We start from the raw sequence: 13,652 nt of genomic DNA on the forward strand, positions 1-13,652 counted from the left end.
GGCACTTTGTTACAGCAGCCACAGAAGGATAATACACCAAGGAGAACATGGCTTTCTGTTTGCAACGAAGACAGTTTGTGCATATCTCATCCCTGAATAGATGAACTTTCCCACTCAGACTGTGAAACACGGCCCATGGGTGGGCAGGCGGGCTCCTGAGGAGGAAGGAGATTAGTTGCGCACACCAAGTTCCTTCTCTGAATTGCACCAATCAGAGGAGAAAGACGGGAGGGTGTAGTCTCGCTAAAGTTCCTCCCACAGGAAACATGGGGAGTGGGGAGCAAGAGTTCCTGCGTAAGAGCGAACTGCAGATGCCAATTTTTCTGCCTGCACAAAGTTTTCCTAAAAGTATTTGAATCAGTTCTCACCATTTAAAAGTTGATAAAAATCCAGATTTCAAGCTTGTCTTTGAAGATGGAAAATCTAGCCACCCTGGGGCCCCTTCCCACAGAGCTATGACTGGCTATTGCTGCAAAGTCAGTGCCTTCTTCCAATGGACTGCAAGCTCCCCAGCTCACCATTCTGCCTACCACTCCTTAGGTCTCACCCCTGACCTGTGCTGCTCATTTCTTTTCTTTTGTTTCATTATTGATTAAGGTATTACATGTGTGTCCTTATCGCCCCAATACCCCCTCCCATCCCCCTAACGTATTCTTTTGAAAGTCACTCAAACACATTATTTTATTGATCCTAATAATAGGAATATGTCCATTTTACAGATTTAAAAACAAGAGGCCTGTATAGATGAGAAAGGTGCTCACTGTCCCTGTAATAACAGTATATTTTACATTGTAAACCCAAGTTCCCTAAGAGTTAAGCAAATGTCTAATGCCTGATTCATGTATTATTATAAATGGACATCACAACCGAAACCGGTTTGGCTCAGTGGATAGAGCGTCGGCCTGCGGACTCAAGGGTCCCAGGTTCGATTCCGGTCAAGGGCATGTACCTTGGTTGCGGGCACATCCCGAGTAGGGGGTGTGCAAGAGGCAGCTGATCGATGTTTCTCTCTCATCGATGTTTCTAACTCTCTATCCCTCTCTCTTCCTCTCTGTAAAAAATCAATAAAATATATAAAAAAAAAAAATAAAAATAAATGGACATCACAACAGCTAGGCCCAGTCAGCACGATAACACAAGGGAGTGGGGACACAACACTGTTCCATGTCGATTGAAGCATATATTTCATGGGAATCTTTCAGACAACTACCAGACTTCTTTCATTTTTCCTGATAACCAGAAAGGTAAAACAACAGCTTTCTTTTTTTTAAGGGAAACCATCACTTCCTATGATACCTTGCTCTATAAAATAATTGGAGTATATATTGAACAAAAATAGAATCTATAATATAGACTTCTAGTCAAGATGGGTAGTATAGGTAAATTTAGTACTCAATTCCTCCCACAATCATATCAAAATGACAGCTAAACTACAGAACAACCATCATTCACAATGGCCTAAAATCTAGCTGAACAGAAGTCCTACAACTAAGAATATAAAGAAGTAAAGTCAAGACTGGCAGGAGGGGTGGAGACGTGAATGAACTGGTCCCACACTCACGTGTGTTGGATAAAATCCAGGAGGAATATCTTAGATGCAGAGCTCCCCCCTGAGGAGCAGGGATCACAGCCCCACACCAGACCCCTAGCCCAGGGTTCCAGTGCCAGGAAGAGAAGTCCCTCATAACTTCTGGCTGTGAAAACCAGCAGGGATTGTGGCTGAGTGAGACATGGCTGCTGGAATCCCAGGTAGTTCCCCTTAAAGGGCCCATGCACAGACTTACTCCCTCTGAGCTCCAGCACTGGGGAAAAAGCTTGAAAAGAACTAGGAACATATGAGAAGAAACTGAATTATCTGGCATTAGGGCAAAAGCTGGAATGGCAGCTTTCTGCCAGGAAAAACAGTGCTGGCAGCGGCCATTGTTCCTTTTCTGTAACCCTCACCCCATCCCCCAGAGCTAGCAAGCAGGTGCCATATCTGAGTCTCCATCAACCTGGCCCACACTGTTTGTCCCTCTCTGGTGATTCCTTGAGACCCCCACCCCAACCCAATTTGCAGACACACCCAAGCTGTTTCCATATGAACGGCTTATCTTGGCTCATGCTTCAGACTTTCTTAAAATCTCTTAAACAAGCAACATCTGGCCTCTCACTAAGTGGCCCCAGGCCTGGCACTAGCAGCAGCTGGTCTTTGTTCAAAACTTGGCCTCACCTGTGCACCTACAAACCCAGCACAAGAAACATCCATCTACAGATCACTTTGTAGCTCATGCTGGGAAGCTGCGTTGGCCCCAGGCAGAACACAGGCAGTGGCTGATCTTATCCTGTACCTCCTGGAAGGCCCCAGAGTCCTTGCACCTGGTGGATAGCTTCAGACCACGTCAAAGCATCACCAAACCACCTCTTCAAGCAACACACTCAAGGGGTGGACTCAATGGGTATCAGAGCCTGGATGAAGTAAGTTCACCACCACCAAACCAGTATTGCATGAAATGTTAAAAGGTTTTGTGAGTGTAAGGATAAGAAAAAGGCCTGTTTTTTTCTTGCTGTAGCCTTCCACAATTTATGAGAATCACCTGGTAATTAACCCCCAAGATTGTTAGCTCCTCTGATTCAAACAGCCCTCTGTTCAAATGCTGGCAAGACAAGATAAGCTACTTTCAAGGCTACATTCTTTCATACCCATCCTCCCTGCCATTTTTACAACTCGGGGATAATTTGTACCAAGAAGTCTCTAGTTAAAAAGTTCCCTTCCCTGCTCCTCTTCAAACAAGCCTCTTTTGAACTCTTCATAATTTTTACTAAACATGTTTTACTGGCTTGGGAAAAACACTGATAAGACACCTCCCTAGGACATCTGCAGACTATCTCAGCCCCAAATCTCCCTCCCTTCCTTGTCACCTAGCAACAGCAGCCATTACCCTTTAAAAGAGCAGGCCACTGTTTATTACCTGCCCTTGTATTGATTAGCAATGCACAGGCCCTTTCCCTTCAGGAAAAGTAAAATAAACTTTCTCTCTGCATCTCTTCTTTTAGTTGTGAATTCTAACAGGTCTTCTTGAAGAGGGAGAAGAAGAAGAAGAAGAAAAGAAGAAGAAGAAGAAGACCAAAAATATGAACAATAAAATGCAAATAAACTCATATTGTCAACAATTGAATCTAAAAAACAAAATATACAAGGAGAACAGAAACAGACTCATAGACATAGAGAATATTTTGACAGTTGCCAGATGGGAGGGTGTTTGGGATATGGGTGATAAAGGTAAAGGGATTAAGAAGTACAAATTTTTTGGTACAGAATAGTCATGGGGATGTAAAGCACAGCGTAGAGAACATAGTCAATAATATTCTTATAACTATGTGTGGTGTCAGATGGTATGAGATTTACTGTACCTTACATTTAGTAAGGTATATGATGTCTAATCACTGGGATGTACACCTGAACCTAATATAGTATTGTATGTCAACAATAATGGAAAAATAAAAAATGCTTAAAAATAAATACCATAAATAATATTGAAAAATAAAAATAAAATATCCTGTAATATTCTGTACCTTAGAAAGTGACTGTTAAGTTAAAATGTTCTTACATAAAGAAGGCTATCCAATAAGCTTAATATTCAATAATTTATTGTGGGACCTAGTTTATTGCCAATGATCAGAATGAAGTATACCAAGAAGTCAGAATGAAGTATACCAAGAAGTCAATTAATTAATACCAAGAGGAATGTATCCTTTAGGCAAGAAAATATTGATACCTTGGCAAGTATCAAATAATTTTAATTTCTAAGGAAATTTATAATTAAGTTTTAAAATGATAAACATTTGTAAGAAAGAAAGTCGTGATTTTAACCAGTTAACTATAGAAGATTATAAATGGCAAATAAGTACTATGAATAGATAGGTGGTTTCTCAGGGAACAATGAAACAAAGTAAATCCTGATTGCAATATGGTAATGTTGACAAATAGATGGGCAGGATTGAGGAAATTATTTTTTGTAGGACATGATAAGGAAAGGCAGGAGGAAAGAAGAGCAAGACAAGAAATTAGGGAGGAAATAAAAAAGCATTTGTTTAGAGGTAAAAGTTCTCGGAATCCCCAGATGCTTTCATATATAATTGAGTCATTTTACTTTCTCTTCTTTGAAGAGGGTTTAGAGACTATTTTAAGATGTGATGGCAAATTAAAGTGAAAATTGTAAGTTCAAAGAATTAGGCATACAAAACAATCACCATCTCCTCTCCATTTTATTTATCACCATATCTATACATCCTTCTATATTCTTGATCATTGTGAATGATAAAACCACCCATCTAGTTTCTAACCCAGAATCCTTCTCCACACCCTTCTCATCTAATCTGTCATCAAATCTTATAAAGTAACTTTCTAAATATTTCTTGAAACTGCCCACTCTTCTAGTTCCTCCCCTTCAGTCCATGCTGTGGCCTCCTAAAAGGTTTTGGCTCCAAGAGTCTAATGCCTCCACCCCCACCTACTTGCCACCATGATCTTTTTAAAGTAAAACATTGATCATGGCACTCTACTTAAAATCTCTCAGTGACACCTCATAGCTTTAGAAAAGTTTAGACTCATGGATCCTGCCTGGTTTTCTAGCTTCATCTTGACAACCCCATACCTACACATTTTGTTCCTGGCAGACTGAACAATACATACTGTACTCCATGCCATATTATTCCCTCTGCCAACCAACTTACCTATGTACTTATCACTTGTCTTTTAAACTTCGGTTCACATGCAATCATCTCCTCTAGAATGCCTTCTTTAATCCCTCAGCCTGATTTCCATATCTATCTTTTTGGCTCCCATCTTATAGCTTCAGGTCTAAAACATAATCCTGGCCCAGCCCAGGAGGTCATGGTTCAATTCCTGGTCAGGGCATATGCCCAGGTTGCGGGCTTGATCCCCAGTGTGGGGTGCACAGGAGGCAGCCAATCAATGATTCTCATCATCTCTCTCTCTCTCTCTCTCTCTCTCTCTCTCTCTCTCTCTCTCTCTCTCTCTCTTTCTCTTCCTTCCTCTCTAAAATCAATTTTAAAAACCACAATCCTAGTGGATTAGGGGAGAGCCACCCAGGCAATTGTCCTGGAGACCAATCCTTAAGAAAACATATGGCATTAGAAACATTGCAAAGAGAAAAAATTGTGTTTATCAATACTAAATGTGGTTAGAAGGACTGCTTTGACAAGCTTCTAGAAATCAGGAATATGCTTGAATAGTAATAAATGATTTTTAAACCACCTTGGAAAGAGGGTGTTTGGGTAGCTTCTGTGCTTTTGTTTTGCTGGTTATGGTATGCAAGTTCCTAGTCAGAGCTGAGCTTCTTAGGACAACACAGGAGAGGGTATCATTTGCCCTCAGAGGTCCCTCTGGATTGCTTCCCTTCACTGTACTAATGGTGTGGTGATCTTTGCAAAACTGTGGTCTCCCCTCTCCCCCAAAGCAGAACAAATGCTTAAAGAACATCAGTTTGAAGTGGGACCAAATATCTAGTTATCTTTCTCAAAGGTACACCATGTTTCTGTCTGGTTCTGATTAGTATATTTATAACATGATCTTGTAACAGGTCAGATTTCATATCTAGATTCTCCATATGCTTCCCAAGGACCAAGACTGAGACTATGACCTTTTTAAAAAAAAATTTTTGTAACAAATCTGAAAAAGTGGCATGTTTAGCCAAAGTGTGTGATCTTGAAGTATAATGAACTGACACCCAAAGTTCAAGATTTAGCAATATTTATCTAGCACTGTCTAGAGAATAATGACTCAAGTCAAATAGATAAGAATATTCTGTTTGCTAAGGAGGCATTCTTTATTGTGGAATAAGTACAGATAATTTTGAGTGAAAGAGCCTTTAAAACTATCCTTCTCTCTTTGGTTTGACTTCATGTTTACCAAGTAAACTATAGATTGTTCATTTCTTAGATATTAAGGAATAAAGAGTCCTAGATGGAAAAGACAAAATCTGTAGTCACTGGAAAAATATATCAGCCATTATAAGTCAATAAATTTATATTCTAGTTTATATATTACTTTTTTTAAGTTTGACTGGCAGGAGATAGGATCTCTAAAACTGATCAATTGTGTGTATATGAACAAAATTTAACATCTGGACCTCTCACTCTGGTGACTTCATTAAGGTACTATGACCCTTTCAGAGATCTTGGGAAAATAAAATAATATATATGTTATCATTTTCAAAATTATAAAGCTCTTACACATATTTTATTCCTTTTGACAAGAATGACCTGTATATTTCAAAGGATGTTTTAGCTTTGATTTTCTCTCTAAAATATCATTTCATTTTGGTACTACTTCTGGCCAGTAGAAAGTTCATGGTTTTGTCCCGATTTAAACTAATATTTTCCTTCTCTCTGCTGCCAGTAAAATATTATTATACTCAACTTTTCTCAAGAGAAAGATGTCCTGTATTTCTTCATAGTAGCCTACAACTAAAGGGGGAAAGGAGTACCTTTGACCTGATGTCTCTTTTTTCTGGAAAATATACAAAATATTATTAAAAATGCTATTAAGGTCTTTCAGGATCAAGTTACATTACTTTAATAGAGAAGAACCCTACACAGATGTGCCATTACAAGAAATGATGTATTTTCTGAAAATGACCCATGTTGACTTGGCAGTTGTTTAAATATTACGTCAACCAATTATATTTAAAATCTCAAGCAGATTGGAAAGTTCAGAAAAAAGGTAATATCAAGGGCAAGTAAAATTATTTTTTGGAAACTTCTGCTACTTGACTTGGGCCTTGTAAAATTCAAAACAAATATAAATTATCTTAAATTGACCCATGTTGGAATTCAAGAATTTTCAGATTTTAGAAAGGCAATATCATGTATTGCCATATATTCAGTGTAATAGCAGTAAATGGCTCTCTGAGAAAAAAGTTGTGTGTATTCATAAGTTTATTATGACTTTTGCTGATTAAACAATGTATCACAAAATTATAAATAATAATAAAAATACAATACTCTTTCCTGTAATTCTATATAGCCAATTGATTTTCACAGAATGCATTAATTTTGCCTCTTATATCCACAGCCAGCCTATGGTTATGATTGATGAAGGAATGTATTTCAATCATGAATGTTGATTGGTATTTCCCTTAACTTAAAATTGTGTGTGGTGGGGAGTGGGGGGGGGGGGGGGGGGGTAATTGTTCTATCTCTAGCTTCTTTAATTATTCATTTCTTTTCATATGTATGTATTCATAGATGCATAAATATAGACATATAAATAAACATATAAATACATATTAAATATATTTCAGGCCTTACATTTCTAAGTTTTACTGTAGCTGCAAATTTTATGTTGTACTCTCTTATTGTTTAGTTTTTATTTGTCTCTCAAATATGTTGGATTAAATTGTTTATTGATTTTTAGAGAAAATGGTGTCAAGGCACTACTTTTGGACCCATTAAACCTCTTCAAATTCCCCAGCTTATATTTACATATTTCAACATTTTTAAAGCACATCCAGCAAAATATTTACAAGTTTTATTTCAATTGAAAAATAAGTTTGGGAAGACAGGGTTGAACAAATTTCTTTAAAGCAGGATGAATATGCTAATATGCATTGTAAATCTATTAAAAGGAGACATAGGATGTGACATTTCCTAAAACTATTTGACCACATTTTTTTTTCTTGGCTAAAATACTTAGGTCTTATGAAACAGTTTAGAGCAGGGGTGGAGGATGTCCGGCCTGAGAGCTGTATAAGGCCCGAGAAGTCCTTTGGTCTGGCCCTGCCAAGGTATTAGGGGTGAGTTAGTTAAATGTTTGGCCAAATATAGCAGGCTAATTTTTAAGTTGATAATTTTGTATGGCCCTCAAATGGTGTTATAAATATCCAAATGGCCCTTGGCATAAAAAGGTTCCCCACCCTGATTTAGAGAGATATTAACTACTCTATAGCATTTGGTATCAGTATCACAAATTCTACCTATAATCATCACTTAGTACCATATTAGGCAAAGTTGTTAACTGCAAATAATAAAAGTCACCAATGTCCTAACCGGTTTGGCTCAGTGGATAGAGCAACGGCCTGTGGACTAAAGGGTCCCAGGATCGATTCCGGTCAAGGGCATGTACCTTAGTTGCGGACACATCCCCAGTAGGGAGTGTGCAGGAGGTAACTGAATTGATGTTTCTCTCTCATTGATGTTTCTAACTCTCTATCTCTCTCCCTCCTATCTGTAAAAACTCAATAAAATATATATATTTTTAAAAATAAAAGTCACCGTTAGCAAGAATCGACTTTAGAGACTAGCACCAGGAACAATACCCAGGTCACATCAGTGGGTTGCTTTTTGGCACAATTAAATTCACAGTGTTATTTTTTTTTAAGTCACAATCTGACAAAACAGCAGATTAAAAAGACCACCAGCAGCAGTACAGTTTGAAACCCAGAAACCAAGTGAGTTACTGCTTACTACTTTAAGAGATTAGAAAACATTAAATATGTGTTTCAGGCTGACTAGTACATAAGGACCCCCAAACAGTTCAAAAGTTAGAAGCACCATTTATCTCTGAAACTGGGGGTAGGTTTGGGGGGAAGTAATATGGAGCTAAAAACAAGATAATTCATTAAAAATCTGTATAAAAAGCAATTTGGTCTTAAAAACTGTCATTCATACCATATAGCAGGGTGATTGCTAATTAAGACTATAAATTTATTCTAGGGCGTCTTCAAATGCTGGCATACCAGGCCCAGGTGATGGCAGAAATACAATACTAAAAATAGGGAGAGGTTCCTAAATGAAAAATCTACATTTTGAACAACAACCCATAGCCTCTTTCTTTCTAATCTGATTACAGTATTCTTTTTTTTTTATGGAGTTTTTTCTTTATTAAGAAACTTAAAGACTTGGATACATCAAATAAAACCAATTTCTGGGGGAGCGGGGAAGATCAAAGCCCACAACAGGGGCGGGAAAAAGTTAACATTGTCTGAGCTGTAGCAGAACCCAGAGAATATATTCTTTTAAATGAAAAGTTCTAGGCGCTTCATAATTGACCTTTTGCTACAAAATGACCTATTAAATTTGCAATTTGTGGTTCTTAGCATTGAGGTCCATAGGACAAGCTAGGAAGTCTTCAAACCTTGAGCTGAATTTCATGAGGGGTTATTTGGCTTTTGAATGGTTTTTTCCTTGCCTAAGAGGTAGCAGCAGCAAGGAGACCCATGAGGCTGCAGACAAGGCCATCGAGAAGATAAATGGCAGGCTCCTCAATGACCACACAGTGTTTGTGGGCAGATTCAAGTCTCAAAAAGAGTGGGAAGCCAAGCTTGGGGCCAAAGCCAAGGAGTTCACTAATGTGTATATCAAAAACTTCGGGGGAGAGGTGGATGATGAGTCTGAAAGAGCTGTTCAGCCAGTTTGGTAAGACCTTAAGTGTCGAGGTGATGAGAGATCTCACTGGGAAATCCAAAGGCTTTGACTGTGACTTACGAAAAACACGGGGATGCCAATAAGGCTGTGGAAGAGATGAATGGAAAAGAAATCAGTGGGAAAGTCATTTTTGTAGGCCGTGCACTGAAGAAAGTGGAACGGCAGGCCAAGTTAAAACAGAAATTTGAACAGCTGAAGCAAGAGAGAATTAGTCGGTTTCAGGGGGTGAATCTCTACATTAAGAACTTGGATGACACCATTGACAAAGAGGAGTTAAGGAAAGAGTTTCCTCCTTTCGGATCCATCACCAGTGCTGAGGGAATGCAGGAGAATGAGAGAAGCAAAGGGTTTGGCTTTGTCTGCTTCTTAGCTCCTGAAGAGACCACCAAGGCAGTCGCTGAGATGAATGGATTCATCGTGGGCTCCAAGCCACTGTATGTCGCCCTGGCCCAGAGGAAGGAAGAGCGAAAGACTCACCTGACCAACCAGTATATGCAGCGGGTGGCCGGAATGAGAGCCCTCCCTGCCAATGCCATCTTAAATCAGTTCCAGCCTGCAGCTGGTGCCTACTTTGTGCCAGCAGTTCCACAGGCTCAGGGAAGGCCTCCATATTACACACCTAACCAGTTAGCACAGATGAGCTCTAATCCACGCTGGCAGCAAGGTGGGAGACCTCAAGGCTTCCAAGGAATGCCAAGTGCTATACGCCAGTCCAACTCTTTGGCATCTGGCTCCAACTGGTAATGCTCCGGCCTCTTGTGGCCTCCCTACTACTGCTCAGAGAGTCAGGTCTGAGTGCCCGGACTGCTTGGCTATGGACTTTGGTGGGGCTGGTGCTGCCCAGCAAGAGCTGACTGACAGCTGCCAGTCTGGAGGTGTTCCCACAGCTGTGCAGAACTTAGCACCTCGTGCTGCTGTGGCTGCTGCTGCTCCTCGGGCTGTTGCACCTTACAAGTATGCCTCCAGTGTCCGCAGCCCTCACCCTGCTATACCACCGCTGCAGGCACCCCAGCCTGTGGTCTATGTGCAGGGGAGGAGCCCCTGTCCGCCTCCATGCTGGCCGCAGCACCCCCCCAGGAACAGAAGCAGATGCTGGGCGAATGTTTGTTCCCTCTCATCCAAACCATGCATTCGAACCTGGCTGGAAAGATTACGGGAATGCTTCTAGTGTACGGTATTCTTCCCTCCAGGATTCCTTTCCAGGAAATCTAATCAGGCCCAAAGAAAAGCCCTATAGATAGAGTTGAGAGTATCCACTAAAATGACCCAATCAGATTGTCTTACAGTGAAGTCCAATAATTGACAAGTTTCATCAAGGAAATAATTTCTGGTCAGTTTCTTACTACTTGAAAATTAAAAATAAAAGGATCACCAAACACTTAAGAAATGTATCAATGGAAAAGACAGAAACCAAAACAATCCAAAAGTGGACTTCAAGAGAAACAAAAACAGATTTCAAAAGCACTTTTAAACTGTAATTAAATTTCTTTAAAAAATATAAAAGATGTTTACATCCTTGAAATAAGAATACTAGTAGAAAGCTATTAAAATTTTTCAGAGAAAAAATAGCTGTTGAATATTAAAAACATGATAATGTAAATTAAGCTTTTAATAGAAGAGTTAAAAGAGAAATAAAACCCAGAAAGTGGAATCCTCCTAAAAAAGAATGTATGAATAAATTTAAATATAGAAAAGAAATGGGAAATGGCAAAGAGGGTATTAGAGAATTAGAGAATGTATCAGTTATTTATTATTTCATAACAAATCACCCCCAAACTTAGTGAATTAAAACAACTTATTATTTTTCATAAATTCGTTGGTTGACTGGGCTCAGCATATAGGTATTCTCCTCTTTTGCTTAGGGCAGTGACATAAGTACATTCTGACTTATAACCGCGTGGGGCTCTGTAGTCCAAGATGCCCTCTCACTCTCCAAGGCCTCTCTCCACATCACCTCTCACTATTGAGTAATCTACTCTAAGCTAATTTACAGAAGAAAAAGAATAAAGGGGGCGTGTCCAATCCTCTTATACCCGGGGCCTAGATGTCTCAGACATCACCTCTGCCACTTTCTATTGGAAAAGCAACTCATAAGACCAACCCAGATTCCATGAGAAAGGTAGTAGAGTTCACCTGTTAATGTGAGGATCAGAGTGTGAATAAAGAGTTTGGAGGGGTTATTGGCCATTGTCTTTATGATCAATCTTCCATACCACATAAGATGACTTCAGTATTTCCAACATCCCCAAAATAGGAGTTTGAGGAAAAAGAATAGAAAAGTGAGGAAGGGATAGAAAGTTAGAAAATAATATACTTTTAAATTATCAGAACTGAATGATGTGAATTTCCAGATTGAAAAGGCCTACCAGAGCTCCAATAGCAAAACAAACAAGCAAAAAGATACATACTAATAAACACTGTCATGAAATGTTAGACCATAAAGAGAATATCCTAAAAGCTTCTTTTAAAAGGTTACATTTTAAAAATTAAGAATCAAAATAACAATAGACTTATCTAAAACAAAAATAGAACATAGAATATGGTGAAACAATAGCTTCAAAATTCCAAGAGGGAAAAATGACTTCTAACCGATAATTCTATTCCTAGAAAAACTATCAATCTTGTTTAAAATGGAATACAGCCTTGACCGGTTTGGCTCAGTGAATAGAGCATCAGCCTGCAGACTGAAAGGTCCCAGGTTCGATTCCGATCAAGGGCATGTACCTTGGTTGCGGGCACATCCCCAGTAGGAGGTGTGCAGGAGGCAGCTGATCGATGTTTCTCTCTCATCAATGTTTCTAACTCTCTATCCCTCTCCCTTCCTCTCTGTAAAAAATCAATAAAATATACTTTTTAAAAATAAAAATAAAATGGAATACATTTTTAGACAAGCAATTTCTCAAATAATTACAATCCCATGCATACTATCTCAAAACTACTGGAGGATAGATTCTACCAAAATTAGTAAATAAACTAAGAAAGAGTAAGAAATTGGATCCAACTCAGGAGAAAAATGCAAAGACAGTGTGAACAGAAAGGAGATAACTAGAGATCCATGGTTAATAGTTGTGTAACAGCCCGAGATCAACCAATTTGCATTGGAATAGGAAAACAGATGGCTCCAAAAGGGATATATTTAAGAAGCTAAGCAAATGAAATAAATATAAATATGAACTCCAAAAATAATACAAAATCAAAAATTATAATACATAATGTAATTTAGCTGTGAATAATATTTATAGTTGTAATAATGCAGACACTAATACTGATCTAACCCAAAATGATAACATATTTATATTGAGAGGCTAGATGGTAAGGATATGAATGGTTAGTGGGGCAGGACAGTGGAAGTAGGAGAAATATCTTTCATACAAGAATGTATATAAATAATATCTAAAGCTAAAATTCAGATTAGCAGTTAAGCATGTTATCAAGAAAAAAAAAAAAAAAATCCAGAGCAAAAGCTGATTTGAAAATAGTTACCTCTGGGAAGTGAGTATGAGAAGGATAAATACAGGGGATCACTGATTCGTTTTAGCTTTTTAAAACTATTGGATTTTTAAAACTAGGTGTATATATAACTTTTTAAAAACAAAATTTTAAAATAACACAAGTTTCCATTGATGGGAATATTAGATGGTGCAGTTGCTATGGAAAACAAAGTTAAAATAGAATTATATAATCCAGCAACTCTTCTGGGTATATATTCAAAAGAATTGAAAGCAGGGTCCTGAGGAGATATTTGTACACCCAAGTTTATAGCAATAGCCAAAATGTAGAGACAACCCAAACGACCATCAATGGATGAATGCATAAACAAAATGTGGTACAACATGAATGGTAACTTGAGGACATTGTGCTGAGAGTCACAAAAAGTTAAATACTGTATGATTTCACTAATATGAGGTATCTAGAGTAGTCAAACTCATACGAACAGTAATAAAGCATTAGTTTAAAAAAAATACTCACAAAGCCCTGGCTGGGTAGCTCATTTAGTTAGAGCATCATCCCGGTACACCAAGGTTATGAGTTGGATTCCCAGTCAGGGCACATCCAGAAAACAAGCAATGAATGCATAAATAAGAACAACAAGTCAATGTTTCTCTCTCTCTCAAATAAAAAACAAATACTCTCACAAGGATACCATTAAATTTAGTAGATGGTATTAAATTGACTACTTTTAGGACTTACCAAATATGAGGATTTATTTAAAACAATTCATT

At 38.4% G+C, this 13,652-nt stretch overlaps 1 pseudogene; it reads left to right on the top strand.

Moving 5' to 3' along the window:
* The first annotated feature begins 9,154 nt into the window (after positions 1-9,154).
* On the top strand, positions 9,155-10,641 carry LOC103292655 (polyadenylate-binding protein 4-like; annotated as a pseudogene).
* Positions 10,642-13,652: the final 3,011 nt, after the last annotated feature.

The sequence above is a fragment of the Eptesicus fuscus genome, chromosome 2 (assembly GCF_027574615.1).
Source record: "Eptesicus fuscus isolate TK198812 chromosome 2, DD_ASM_mEF_20220401, whole genome shotgun sequence".
Lineage (NCBI taxonomy): Eukaryota > Metazoa > Chordata > Mammalia > Chiroptera > Vespertilionidae > Eptesicus > Eptesicus fuscus.